Below are 14,665 nucleotides of genomic sequence, written 5' to 3'. Positions count from 1 at the left end.
TGATTTGAAGGAGAAAGCTCTAGATCGCATTAAATGGAGGAATTGTTTTGGAAGAGCCTGTGGACCTGTCGTCTGACAGATTACTGATGATGATGATGATGATGATGATTATGATTATAAGGAATCCTCATATCCAATGGACACTGGGGGGCTCTTCCCCAGGGGTAAAGCGGCCGGAGGGTGAAGCTCACCAGTCACCTCCAACTAGTGCCGAGGTCAAGAAAATATGAATCTATGCAGACACACCCCATTACGTCTTCATGGCGTAGTGCTTAATTAGTTAAGCAGAGAGACAACTGTACCTTTTTCAAGTGCTGCGTTTTCCTTTCCCAGAGTGAATGAAATATTACGAGGGTCACTTTGTGAAATGTAATGGCGCAAACCCACTACTGCATATGTGAGAGGTTGTGGTAAGTTGCTCGGGGTTTGGTCTGTACTTCCGATTATGTTGTCATTTGCTTTCACCACGTAATACTTCTAGTACACATGACAGAACGTTTGCATAACAACCTGGAGCAGAGCATTGTTGATTATAATGGTCCCCTATTTCGCACTTCTCAGTAATGAGCTATATTCTGCGCGAGTCAAGCTAGACTCTGACTGGGAAACTGGTAGAGGTGGGCTGGAAATTGTCGCATGTCCTACTTTGTCCTTAGCAGAAGTAGCGCCTGACCCCATTTCTCAACACTTTATGCCAATGTTAACAAAATGCAATCTATGACGATGCTGTTGATTGATAGTTCAACATTAATTTGTCAAGGCTAATTACTTATGTGACCTCGAACTTTATAACGTGACATGTAGGCAATTGCTAGGCAACGACTCGGTGAACACGTAAAGGTAACTGTAAAGTTGTCTCTGTGCTTAATTAATTCAGCACTACGCCGTGAAGGCGTATGGGGAGTGGATGTATAGACCTACGATTTCTTGACCTAAGCACTAGATGGAGGTCAGTGGTCAGTTTCACGACACGGCCGCTTTACCCCCGGGGAAAGAATGCCCGGTACCCATTGGATAGGAGGTTGAGTGAACACCAGAGCCGGTCTGGACGACGTGGAGAAGAGGAAATTCTTGATCCTACCAGGACTCAAACTCCGACTCCTCGGTCGTCCAGCACGTATCCATTCGCTATACCGACTCCTCTCGGTAAACACGTTCCAGCGTTAAACACGCCTCAACAATATAGACGCTGTTTTTCATGTGGCCGCGCCGCGAATGTTATTATGTAATGGTGCCATCAACACGCCTAAAAATACGGGACAATAGAAGACGGTGTTTAACTTGGGGTCCGTGCAAAGTGGTTGTAAAAAATAATTCAACTGAGCAGAACAGAGTGGAGAATCGAGTTTAGAGACGCCAGCCTGCCAGGATATGAGATTGTGAGCAGAGGAATTGAGTCCAGTCTTTGGTATTGGCACTTGCAGAATAACGAGATGATAGGAATTAGACTATGAAGAGAAGACTTCATATGTGAATTGAAGTGATAGTGAGACTGCTGTAAATCCGTTGCCAGGATACGACTATTGAAGACTGAGAATCCTAGTGCATTTGTAACGATGAACTGGAATATGTGTAGATCAGCAATAGCGCTGTAATTGTCAGCAGTCCCGAGTTGTGTGTATAAGGTGTCAATAAATCCAATCATCAATCCAAAACCCACGCAGAACCCTTACACGTCACAATCTCTATAGCCTGTTGTTCGATGGTGAACATTTACATTTTAAGAGGACCGACATTAATGCTGTCTCTGAATCCTTGAAGTGGACGTTTTCCATGAGGTTTCCTCACCAAAATTCTCTATACACTTCTTGTCTGTCCCATGTCCAGCTCCTCGCAGCCAGCAGAATTCCATTCTAGCATCAGAGACGGTATGTTCAAAATCGTGCAACTCCTTGTTACGTAATACTATAATGTATCATTCTGCCGCACTTTAGAGCAGTCTCTATGATTTACTTAGTCATCACGTGGGTTCGCTTTCTCCACTGCATGTTTCGACCCCTAATATGGAGTCTGCATACCTACATAGAGAAGATAGTTGTCAAGGACTAACGCTGTACAAAGCCCGACAATATGAATATGGAACAGGATACACTGCTACACAGAATTATGTCTATATAGCAGAAAGTGGAATTACAGACAGAAACGAGAAGAGTTAAGAAATCACGAAGGAGAAGAATAAAGTAAGAAAAGAAACTCGACACAGCAAAGTGCCACGAAAAGCTTATATAAAAAAACAAAAACAAATTGTTTACTTTAAACAGCATATGTCAATTCCTGCAGACGAATCAAGAAGAATAGTACATTTAATTAAAATTGGGAAATTTAAAAATAAAAAATAAAATACAACTTAAAATATACTTGTATCAAATTTTAATTTTAAGTTGCAGTTTTTTCACTTTAGCATGTTATGGAAAAATGTATACCGCATAATGGCTGTATGCATTTTGTAAATGGTTTCATGGATAATCATATTCCTTTTAATGTAATACTTTAATTGTTTACTAGACCCAATTGCGGTTCAGAAATATATTTTTTTTTTAACTAAATTACCAAATTTGTAACAGACTCCACAGAATAGCTTGGCTGTACAATGCAATAAATATTTTATAGTTGTCATGTGATCCTAAATTCCATGGCTTATGTTACAGTAAAATTTAAAAGTCGCTATAACTTAAGCAAACATTGCTTCAAATTTCGTCTTTTATCCATAACACGTTAACGTAAGAGACATAGGGCTACTGTCTTTGTCCAAAATGCACTATTGCAACAGACTGTAGTTTCTGGGTGACGATACTGTGTTTGTAGTTACTATAGGATTCTGACGATGGTGTATAACACACAGAGATACTGGGTTTTCGGATTTTATCTATTGTCCTGGTTTTTAAGATAACTAACACTGGATTGATCCAGTGATTGAGGCTAGCTCTTTCGAAGGGACCCAACAGAATAGGTGTTTTCCCTCACCTGAGGACGGAAACAGATCCAGTTTCCGAAACGTCGTGTTTTTCTTAGTTATCTTAAAAACCAGGACGATGGATAATGTCCGAAAACCCAGTATCTCTGTGGATACTGTGTTTATTCAGAATCAGACTATGTTGTAGATATTGCGAAAGGTTACAGCGTTTCTTACATTTTCCAGGTTGTGCGTAAACAAATGGTGTCAGATATTCCGGTTATGGATCTAGCAAAATTGGCAAAAACACCATATAACTGCTCGTATAGTTTATTACAGATATACGACATATATCAGGACATATAAATAACCTCCAGTTGGTAGTATGTATAAGGGGGGGGGGAATTGTGGGACAAGACGGCGAAGATTGTAAATTGATGGGCTGCTGAGTCGACGGACAATTATAGGTTCCAAGTAAGGATGTTTTTTTTTTATTTCTCTTTATCACCAGTTCTAGAACGAAATTTTGGTACTGAGGGCTTCTTCATAGTAGTAAAGACGACCGGATTGTGAAGCTGACTACTCACATCCGGCTGGTACTAAGAATGCTTTAAGATAAGCATGACGTAACATAACGGTATTCAGAAAATTGCCCTCTTTTAAAAAGTGAATTTTTTAAGTAGGTAAATTTTCTTACCTGTCATCAGTCTGATCCTTATTTCTGTACCACCACCTTGATAAACTGAGAAGCACGTGAGTTAGAGCTGTTCCATAACAGTCGTAATATAGGCCCAATGCGGTGTATAATGGAATACGCGTAGCTAATTTTCGCCTTCCAGTCTAGCAGTTTCTAATGTACTCGAATGTATCCAAGAGCACGCGATGTATTGATCCTTGTTCTTGCTATTATATTATTGATGCCAAGGCCAGTCTGTTAGGCGCCCATGCTTCACATCGTGAATTGATCCGAGCTCAGGTTCATACATATTCCTGTGGCGCTTACAACCTACAGTTAGCCCTCTGAAGTAAGAATACTGGGCCCAACAAAAAGAAAGAATGAACCGATTTCATGACGCATTGCTTCAGTTCTCAAGCATCGTCATGGAATGAGTCAGTGACCATTTGAAAGAGGAGTTATCTAAGTTGTGAATGGCTGCCACAGGGGCGCTGAAGTCGCGTCGTTCTTCCGGCAACGTTCACTTGTTCGTTTACCCTCGAATGGCGAGTCCTCAGCAAAAGGCGTTCTGCGTTCTCGAGTTCGCGAAAACAAATTCGGTTGTCACGGTGCAGCGTGCTTTCGAAGGCGATTGGGCATTAATCCGCCCTGTCCTAAGAACATTCGACGGTGGTTTGGACAGTTTCAAGAGAGTGCGTGTCTGTGTAAAGGAAATAGTACAGGACGGCCACGAGTCTCGGAGGAACAAGTGGCGAGAATCCGTGCTGCGTTCAAGAGGAGCCCGCGGAAGTCAACAAATCGAGCTAGCCATGAGCTTGCGATCCCTCAATCCACTGTCTGGCGTGTGCTAACAGTACGTCTACATTTGAAACCATACAGACTGCAGCTCGTTCAGGCACTTACCAATGACGACTAAAGGAAGCGGATGGAATTTTGCGATTCGATGCTGGAGATGATGGAAGACGAAACCTTCATTTCATGTTTAATTTTTAGTGATGAAGCGACTTTTCACTTGAGCGGCACAGTCAATCATCACAATGTGCGTATTTGGGGAACAGAGCACCCACATGAAACAGCTGAGCACGAAAGAGATTCCCCTGTGGTGAACGTCTTCTGTGCTGTGTCTCAGGACAAGGTTTATGGTCCCCCTTTGAAGGAAACACCGTTACAGGACAAACCTATCTCGATATGCTCCAAAACTGGCTCTTCACTTCACTGCAAGCAGATTCGCATGACTTCATTTTTCAACAAGATGGAGCACCGCCCCATTGGCACCTGATGGTCCGAGCTTTTTTAACTGAAAAGGTGCCCCAGCGATGGATTGGTCGGAAGGGGGCCAAAGACCTTACTCTTTGTGCTTGGCCTGCGAGATCCCCAGACCTCACCGTGTGTGATTTCTTCTTGTGGGGATATGTAAAAGATCACGTTTATGTTCCACCGCTACCCACTAACCTCGATGACCTTAAACATCGAATAACAACAGCGATTAACTCAGTGCATCGTGATATGCTGATACGCGCCTGGGAGGAATTCTCTTATCGCATTGATGTTGCCCGTGCTGCAGGTGGTGGCCACATTGAACACTTGTAAGACAGGAAATAAAAGTTGATTGTGAGTAGAATACTTGTGACTTGGCTGGAGTTTTGTATTACTTTCCTTTAATAAAATAATGCGTAATAAAATCGGTTCATTCTTTTTGAATAACCCTGTATTTGTTGAATTTCTTCAGCCTGTCCAAGCGAATTCTTTGTTGATACTTTAAATCAGAACAGCTTTCTATCCTTACTCTCCCCTCTCACATTAATATTAAACTTACCACTTCACAGTCCATTCTACACAATCTGAACAGCACATACAATACTTTCATCGGCGGTTACTGGGTTTTGTGGCTTTGTTCTTTGTCCGGTATTCTAAAGACACAATGTTTCAGGAGCTGAATCTGTTTCCATCTTCAGATGAGGGGGTGGGAGGCACATGCTATGTTGGGTCCGTCAGAAAGAGCTGACCTCCATCGTCTAATCCCCTCCTATGATGAGGTTAGGTATTTCTAACGGACCCAACAGAGTAGTTGTCTCATACCACCTCGCCTGAAGATGGAAATAGATACAGCTTCTGAAAAGTTGTGCTCTTTAGAATACTGGATGATGTATAACGCCCAAAAACCCAGCAGTCCCGAGTGTTATACACCATTGTTAGAACTCTTCAGAAGTACTTTCCTTGTTTTGATACTCTGACATTCCAATGTTTGTACGGAGTCCATGTATAAGTTACCGAAGAAAGCCGTACCGTTTCACTTTAGAACCATTAACAATGGCTGTAAAGCAATTACGCGTTAACAAAGTTAAAATGGCTGACTGGGTTTTAATTTCAATGGAAACAGAGTCTGTGGTTTAAAATGTAATTTTTTTGGCGCTCTTTCAGAAAGTGTTACTGAAGCAACTATGTGACTAAACTGGTTTTAGAACTGCTTGGCATTGAAAGTCTTTGTAAAGATTCAAAGCCGCTGGGTGCATAATTTGCTGACTTCATGCAGCAAAAGGCAATAGCTATTTTTGTTGCTGTTAAAATTGAAAGTAGTTTCATTGTATCTAATATTAAACCCAAATTCAGACGTCTAGGAGCCAGAAGCATTTATAGGATGTGAGTATGTGAGTGTGTGTGTGTGTATATATATATATATATATTAAACACAACGCAGGGCTGCAAGGTTCCAACCAAAGAAATCGGAAGTTTGAGTCCTATTATCAATATTATTCACATTAACATGCTAATGAGGAAATTTGTAGGGAAGGTACAGCTTGTAGACATAGGCAGAGAACGAGGGACAGTAATATTGTGGATGATACAGGAATAACGTGTAACAGTGTGGAATAGTTTCATCTGGCGCAAGATACTTATAGGTAGTGGGCTTTGGTGAATATTGTTATGAGCCTTCGGGGTTCATAACAGGCAGGGAATATATAAAGTGCCTGAGAGATTATTAACTACTCTTGAGAGAGAATTTGCTTTACTTCTGTTAAAAAGCGAAAAGGAACACGTAATTTGGGGTTATAGCCAACATCCAAAACTCCATATTCTCACAACGGCTGTAGAATATATATATATATATATATATATGTGTGTGTGTGTGTGTGTTTATCTTTATTCTTTCTCTTAAACATTAGTGGAAAGTTATATTCCATATCTGAAAATTCTGCATCCCCACAAATATTATTTGTTACTGACCTAGTTCACCTTCTCCCTTAGCATAAAATATCGTACAGAATTTTGTTCCATAATTGAAATTATACAGTTCCACGAACTTTGTTTATTGTAGTGCAATTTCAAGTTATTCCTTAGCATAAGCGAACATGTTAAATTATATTCTGTAATTAGAAGTTTCAAAATTCAACAAATTTAATCAGTTTAGTAATGTTGTTTCGCCGTTTCCCAAGATTATCACAAGCTGGACATAACATCTTATCAGAATAAATAATGTTTTCAGCAGGAGTTGCATGATTCGGACAAAGGGACTTTATAAAGAGATATTTTAATTTCCTTAGTTCACGTTTAGTATAGTAGTATATATAGCAGTATAATAAAATTTCTACTTCTTTGTATTTCAAGGGCAGTATTCTTCTAAATTATTTACGTCCTCCTGTAGAACCAGTGTATCTAGCATAGAGTTTTAGGTAATTCAGAAAACGAATCGAAAATTAGATCTCTTCATTATTATATTCACAACCGGCCGTATCTTGTATGACAGGGCCTGAACAGCTGAACCGATTCTGACAAAACTCGGAACTACTCTTGAATTTGTCGAACTATGTTGATATTGATTTAGTTTAGATCATTTTAAGAACCACTTTATTTAAAGGCTTAAAAACACTATTATTTTTTGGATTTTGTTCTGACTACTTATTTAACTGGTGTACCTAATGAATAAGGTATTAGTGAGCATTGCAGTGTATGTAAGATTCTTCATACATTTAATTCGCTGTAATTCAATTTAACGTTCATCTTACTCAAGGACATAAATGAACTTTTATATAGATCTGTACTGCATTAAAAACAAACTCCGTGGTTTTAGTTCGCAAGCGAACTATACCGACCGAGCGACGGCCCGCTTGTCGGCGAAGTTAGTGCCAACTTTGGCGAATAGAGGGTGTCGCGTGGTCAGCGCTACGAATCCCCAACGGCCGTTAATTTCAGGTTTCTAGATCAGAGCCGCTATTTCCTTGAAATAGCTCCTTAGTTTTCCTCACGAGGATGAGAGGACCCCATTCCAGACCAACTTCTTAAAACATCTGGTAGCACCGCGAATCGAACCCGGACCTCTAGATCTGTAGCCAGGTACTCTGTCCACTAGACCTGTATTGCGTTAACAGAGTTTAATTAAACTTCCATCAGGCCTACACGTTTATTGCCTCATTTGAATATAAGTCACTTCAGTTCATTACAAAACCTATATTATATAATAAATTAATGCGTCATTTTTTTTTTTTCATTTCGCTAGGTACTAACTTAAGAGCAAATGCCGTGAATAGAGAGTGCTGTATTCTTGGATGCGATGTCGTATATTTTTAAAGGTACGAGCATTCAGGGTAAAAGAATAGCTCTTCTGCCCTGTAAAGGGAGGCAGTTGGTTCATGCGAAACAATTATGAAAGATGCAGCAGGCTAGATGGTATCGCGTCCAGGAAGGCTGTAATCTTCACAATTATCTCCGTGAGAACCTCATTTCTCTCGTGTTGAGGAGATTATGGTATCCGTATATATATACTCGTGTTACATAATGTAAAGTGCTTACATAAATGCTAATTCACCACTACGCCATGAAGGCGTATGGAGGAGTGGATGTATACATCCATATTTTCTTGACCTCGGCACTAGTTGGAGGTGAGTGGTCAGCTTCACGCCCCAGCCGCTTTATCCCCGGGGGAAGAGCCCCCGGTACTCATTAGATAGGAGGTTGGCTGAACCCCAGGGCCAGTCTGGACGACGTGGAGATGAGAAAATTCTTGACCTTACCGGGACTCGAACTCCGAACTCTCGGTCGTTCAGTCAGTAGCCATTCGCTATACGTAGTGCGCTATCCTGGCTCCTCCCCAAAGTATAAGAGCATGTAAGAGCGCTCCTAGCAATGGGTAGGCCTATACATATCACAATATAATGTTCGAGGTCACATAATTAATTTTTCTTAACTATAAATCAACAGCATTGTCAGAGATTGCATTTGCTGACATTGGCATAAAGTGTTGAGAAACGGGGTCAGGCGCTGCTTCCACTATGGACAAAGTAGGACATGCGACAATTTCCAGCCCACCTCTACCAGGTTCCCAGTCACAGTCAAGCTTGACTCGCGCAGAATATAGCTCATTACTGAGAAGTGCGAACTAGGGGACCATTATAATCAACAATGCTCTGCTCCAGGTTGTTATGCAAACGTTCTGTCATGTGTACTAGAAGTATTACGTGGTGAAAGCACATGACAACATAATCGGAAGTACAGACCAAACCCCGAGCAACTTACCACAACCTCTCACATATGCAGTAGTGGGTTTGCGCCATTACATTTCACAAAGTGACCCTCGTAATATTTCATTCACTCTGGGAAAGGAAAACGCAGCACTTGAAAAAGGTACAGTTGTCTCTCTGCTTAACTAATTAAGCACTACGCCATGAAGGCGTAAGTGGGAGTGTCTGCATAGTTTCATATTTTCTTGACCTCGGAACTAGTTGGAGGTGAGTGGTGAGCTTCACCCTCCGGCCGCTTTACCGCCAAAGGAAGAGCCTCCGGTTTACTTGAATATGAGACTGAGTGGACCCCAGAGTCGGTCTAGGCGTCATGGAGTAGAGAGAATTTTTCATCCTACCGAGACTCGAACTCCAACCCCTCGGTCGTCCAGCCCGTAACCAGTCGCTATACCGACTGCGCTCTTCCTTTGAAATATCTGTTTTTGTGGCCGGTTCTAACAAGTGGTATAAGGGAATACTAAGAAAATAGTTGATATTTTAACTGAGTTTGTAATGAACTCGTTACACAAATTAGTGCTGATCTTTTTGCAGTAAGTCTTACGTTAGGCTTGAAAATCGACCATATCACACTTTTTATGCATATAAACTTTTGAGAAAAAATCCGCAACTTCTTAAAACACAGATTTGGGATTAATAAATATGGATGTCGTTAGCCCTCCCCTCTTGTTATAGAGGCAAAAGGCAGGGTGCGGGACGGGATGGAAAAGATGGAGATGGTATGCGTGGTCTACATAAGCTAACAGAGCACCTGCAGTGTAGAAAGGAAAACAAACTCATCCACGTGTACCTGAAATGTGCATATTAAAGCCGTTTTTTGTGATGCCTGTGTTGAATTGTAATGAAGTACGCGAAGAGAACGTTCTAACTTCTGCGTGATTCTCTTACATATAAACGCTGATGTTACTGCCTAATAACTAATTTAATATACGAAAGCTTATCAGAAAGTATCTGCAATTAATATTTTATTAAATAATATAATTGAAATGAGTATGTATAATAGCATTACTTTTCCACATAGTTCCCATCCTTTTGAAAACAGTCCTGCAGTGCGTAAGCTTCCGTATCCCCACTGAAAAAGAAAAGTTTCTGTTTGAATGACAAGCCACGCAGGCACGACTTCTTTTGCATCCTGTGTACCTGTGAAATAGCGGGCTCAAAGGTCCTTTGAGTGGACCAAACGGGTGATAATCAGAAGGAGCCAGATCAAGACTGTATGGAGGATGGTTCGAAACATCAAAGTTCAGTTGGCGTGGCAGTCAGTTGTGTGGGCGGCAATGTGCGAACGGTCATTACTAGGCAACATTATGATACCTTTCGACAGCAGTTCTCGGCGTTCGGCTTGAATATCTGGTTTCAGCTGCTCCTGAAACATTTCACTACAACAGACGCTGTTTGCTCTCGTTCCCCGCACTTAGTAGTATTCCAGAACGCCCCAAATAGTGTCAACATCATTTTCCTGCCAGTGGTTGAGTTTTCAACCTCCTTTTCCGTGGCGATGTCCAATGTTCCTGTTCCATATTTGGGCGTTTGCTCTCTGGAGCGTGATGGTGGATCCACGTCTTGCTCAAAGTGACTGCTTCTCGAAAAGCGTCACCGTCCTCATGATAGCAGTTCAACAGGCCTGGACAGACTGTAAAACTTTTGAACTTGTGCTGTCCTGTAAGTTGTTTTGGAACAATCGGGTTCAGTCTTTAAGAATTGCAAGTCAGTCTTGGATGATGCGCAGATGATGTGTCATTTCATCCGTCATTCGTCAGTTGTCCAGAATCATGGTATGGACTCGTTCAGTGTTTTCCTCTCTACTGGATGTGGCCCGGCGTCTTGGTATCTTTCTTCAGCAATGACACTTGTGCTCTCGTTTTTGATCACGGTTACCCATTCGTACACACTAAAATGCTGCGGTAAAGCACTGTTCCTATATTGTACTGAAAGTCTGCGATTGATTTCTGCCCCTGGTACATTTTCAGATCACAAAAATCGTATCACTGCACGCTCTCTACTTTGGCGCGTACTGAAAGCAGAGCGACCATATTAATACTGCTACTACCACACTACAACTCAATGATCAAGGTCGAGAAAGTAGTTCACAATCACGTTGGGAGCTCGTGCTTCTACCTGCGCGCAAAATGAGTGTAGGCAACGCAGGATACTTTGAAATAAATCATTCCCGAAGCCTTGTGACTCATCTACGTACATATACTGTAGAACATTAACCATTTAAAGAACGCTTCATTGTTTACCCTTGCAAATTTTAAGGACACTCACCAAGATTCCTCTACTTCTTGACGTTCAGAATGCTGGACAGAAGAGAAGTGAAAAATGACCTGCGAACTTTATATTCGCCTTTTATGTAACATCAGACCCCTGCGTCAGTGTGGACAACAAAGTCTTTTAAAGTTAAAATTGCGTTATAGGAAGTCAACAACCTTGTTATCAAAGGGGTGTCTGCGTATTGACCTATTCTTTTGTGCAGAAAATGTGTCAACTTGATCAGAAGGTTAAAAAGCGCACTAAAGTTAAAGTATCCTAGTTTGATCCTCCTTAATCTCACGATTTGGAGAATGCAATAAATTTTATCGATGAATTTCTTTGAATAACGAATATTCGAAGGCGCATGGCTGAGAAACAGGTGTCGGCAACTGAAGCTCTAAGGTGGTGACTTTGGCTGCAGATTAAATTGAGAAGTCCGCAAGAGCAATTGAGCCTGTTCCAGTTTAATGGCTTCCAAGAAGAGTCTTTTCTTCTCTCACAACTTCAACCAGCCGACTATCAACACAGTTATTTAATTTGCTGAACTCTCTAGTCGATATGCTGATTTCAGTGTACCTGAATCCTCGGCACGCTTCAAACAATTTTGAGACTTCATCGTAACTTAAATTCAACAACATGTATTCCAGATGTTAGTTGGGAACTGTGTTATCGTACTGTCTGTTTTCTTTGGTGATTTAGGCCCGTTAACCTCTGAACCATTACATGCAGATGTTGAATTGATGCCTACAAAAATTACTTTGTCATGCGACTCACTGAGACGAATCCATTTGGTCGGCTGCACACCGCATAACGAATTATCAGATGACATATTCTTTATTGTTTCCTCATTATAAGACTCTTCCAAATAGCGAAATCCCCTCCAGTGTGTATCTTGGTGGCGAACTGTATAGAGAAAAAGCTTCAAACTGATATTTCGCAGGGCTTTGTTGTGATATACATAGTGAGATTTTTTTTTGTTTTTGTGGTTTAGGTACATAATACACATGCTGCAAAAATCACAATCCTTTATGGTTATAACCAGGGCCTGGATTTTGAGACTTGTCGTGTTTTTTCTTTGTATCCTATACGATGCCCGTAAATATATAAATCCCGGAGATGAGCTGCTGGTTACAGAAATGTAACTTTTATAGGTCTTTTTTTTCATTTTTCGTCATTTTTAAGATTTTATGTCATTTTTTCGGTTTTGGGGTAATTTTTCGGTAAATTTTTGGACTTTTATGGGTACTTTTGTCATTCTAGCCATTTTAGGGAATTTTTCTTCATATGCTTTCAGAAATATGGATAATATGCTAGTAAAGTGTTATATATACTGTATATGTACCTTTGATAAGCGTACCAGCGCGGTAGAAAAAATCATATTAAATCATTTAGCTTCAAATTCAATCATATATTGTTTACTTTTCAACATAAAAAGAGGGCGAACTCGAAAGTATAACGTTGAGTTCACAGTGTTGGTAAAAATTAAAAATATACTTTAAAATAACTAGTAGATTTTCCATGACATGATACATTTTTAGGTATTTTTTTATGGATTTTTCGATCATTTTATAGGTCATTTTTCTAGATTTTCGGTTATTTTATAGGTAATTTTTCTTGTTTTTTTCTATAATTTTAAAATATTTTTTCGGCCATCAAAATTCGGGCCCTGGTTATAACATAACGTATTTATAGAGCAATTGAATTATATGTATGTACAGTGTTTGCCCTACGCTAAGAGATATGTGTGCTGTGGGAGCTCAGTTGATATATTGGTTAGGCTACAGATTGGACAACCAAGGAATGGGTGTTCGATTCACAGTGAAGGGGCAAAGAATTTCAGAAATTCTGAAACGTTTCCATAGCGTTTAGGTAGGCTCTCAGGTTCACCCAGCATATTATAGTTTGGATATTTGGGACTATTTCCTGTGGGTTAAAACAGCAGTGCGCAGGATGTGACGGCTCCAGTTATTTTAAATTCATCTCTGCCTTTGTTTGCTTGGAGAATGAATGAATGTATAAGGGATGGGCCTTCTTGGCCCTTGCACCGCGACCACAGTGATCTATTGTGCTTCTACTTGTAGAAACTTATTTACATACATTCTTTGCAGTTTGAAATGAGCGGTATTATTTTGAGAAATCTTACAACTTAAAATCGAATGTTCAAATTATAGTGCTCTGGCACCGTACTTCTCTGTATATAACCGTGAGATTGTTCTGGCTAGATACAAGCCAAAATGGAGAGCTGTAGTAGGTAAACTACATCTAATAGTATATTAATCATACGAATTCGAACTGAGTGAGTGGAAATGCGTTTGCTTCGTATTCGGAAGGTGCACAGGGTCGAATCTCAGTCGAACACTGTCTGCCTGACTGAGAATTCTGTGTGAGCGCGTCTTATTTAACGAGGCTGTCCATAACTGGACTGTACGAATAGCGTCGAATGGTAGGATGACTGATGATTTGGAAAGGATTTGGGAGGAATCCGTCGTTATTTAATCGAGGTACTATCCAAGAATTTGCTTTAAGTGAGTAAGAAAAACAACAAACAATTTCAGGAGCCCGGCCAAGGTTCGAAAAGAATATTTTCAGAATAAAAGTCTAGAGCATTGCGGCTACATCATAAAGATCTATGGGAATCATATGGTTTTCCTCAGTTACTCCAAATGAATTCTGATATAACTCCGTAAATATTGTCCTGGCAATTCATTCCTCCCACCACTGTCGATTAATAACCCATAACTCTTCAGACATACACCATTCGGCACTACGCATCTTTAGCGACTGATACCAGGTTGCACAATGGCCGAATGCCGTAGTACGCTACTAGTGCCTCAAGTGCTCCACATTCGGCAAGAGTGTGTGTTTAAACAGCCTTAAGTTTTAAGGTATGTCGCTGTACGGTTGGCTCTTAAATTATTTTAAGAAGGTGTATGAACTCCATAGATTACTTAGACACAAATAAAATGCATCCATCCATCCGTGTTTAGAGAGGAAAAGACTGAGTAGGAATTGATCATGGTCCATCTGAAGAAAATTCCTCTGTGTTCGACCGAAGGGGCTAGAGCAATTCTCAGTCAAGAGAGCCGATGTTTGGACAGAAATTTTCATCTGAATTTTTTCGAATACAAATCAGTCACGTTACCGCTTGTGCAAACATGTCATCACAGAACAAATACTTATTCATGGAGCTGTGCCCTTCTGGAGGAGCCGCCAATTATATCAGCATTTTATGGAACCCGAAGGTTCATTACCCTGTTCACAAGAGCACTCCACTGGTCCCTATCCTGAGCCAGATCTATCCAATCCATACCATCCCATCCTACCTCTCTT

At 40.6% G+C, this 14,665-nt stretch overlaps 1 protein-coding gene and 1 long non-coding RNA gene across 3 annotated transcripts in view; one reads left to right on the top strand and one right to left on the bottom strand.

The window, feature by feature from the left end:
* The window catches only part of LOC111874538, a 10,364-nt gene extending 6,410 nt beyond the window's left edge, over positions 1-3,954 (bottom strand). The window contains exon 1 of the long non-coding RNA XR_002844575.2: positions 3,591-3,954. This is a non-coding gene — a long non-coding RNA (uncharacterized LOC111874538). The remainder of the gene's footprint in view (positions 1-3,590) is intronic.
* Positions 1-14,665, top strand: part of LOC111874537 (receptor-type tyrosine-protein phosphatase zeta) — a 102,545-nt gene that overhangs the window by 13,371 nt on the left and 74,509 nt on the right. The window lies entirely within an intron of this gene.

The sequence above is a fragment of the Cryptotermes secundus genome, unplaced genomic scaffold (assembly GCF_002891405.2).
Source record: "Cryptotermes secundus unplaced genomic scaffold, Csec_1.0 scaffold818, whole genome shotgun sequence".
In the NCBI taxonomy this organism is placed as follows: Eukaryota; Metazoa; Arthropoda; class Insecta; order Blattodea; family Kalotermitidae; genus Cryptotermes; species Cryptotermes secundus.
Note: the sequence above shows the minus strand (reverse complement) of the source record. Positions and strands in the feature narration are given on the sequence as shown.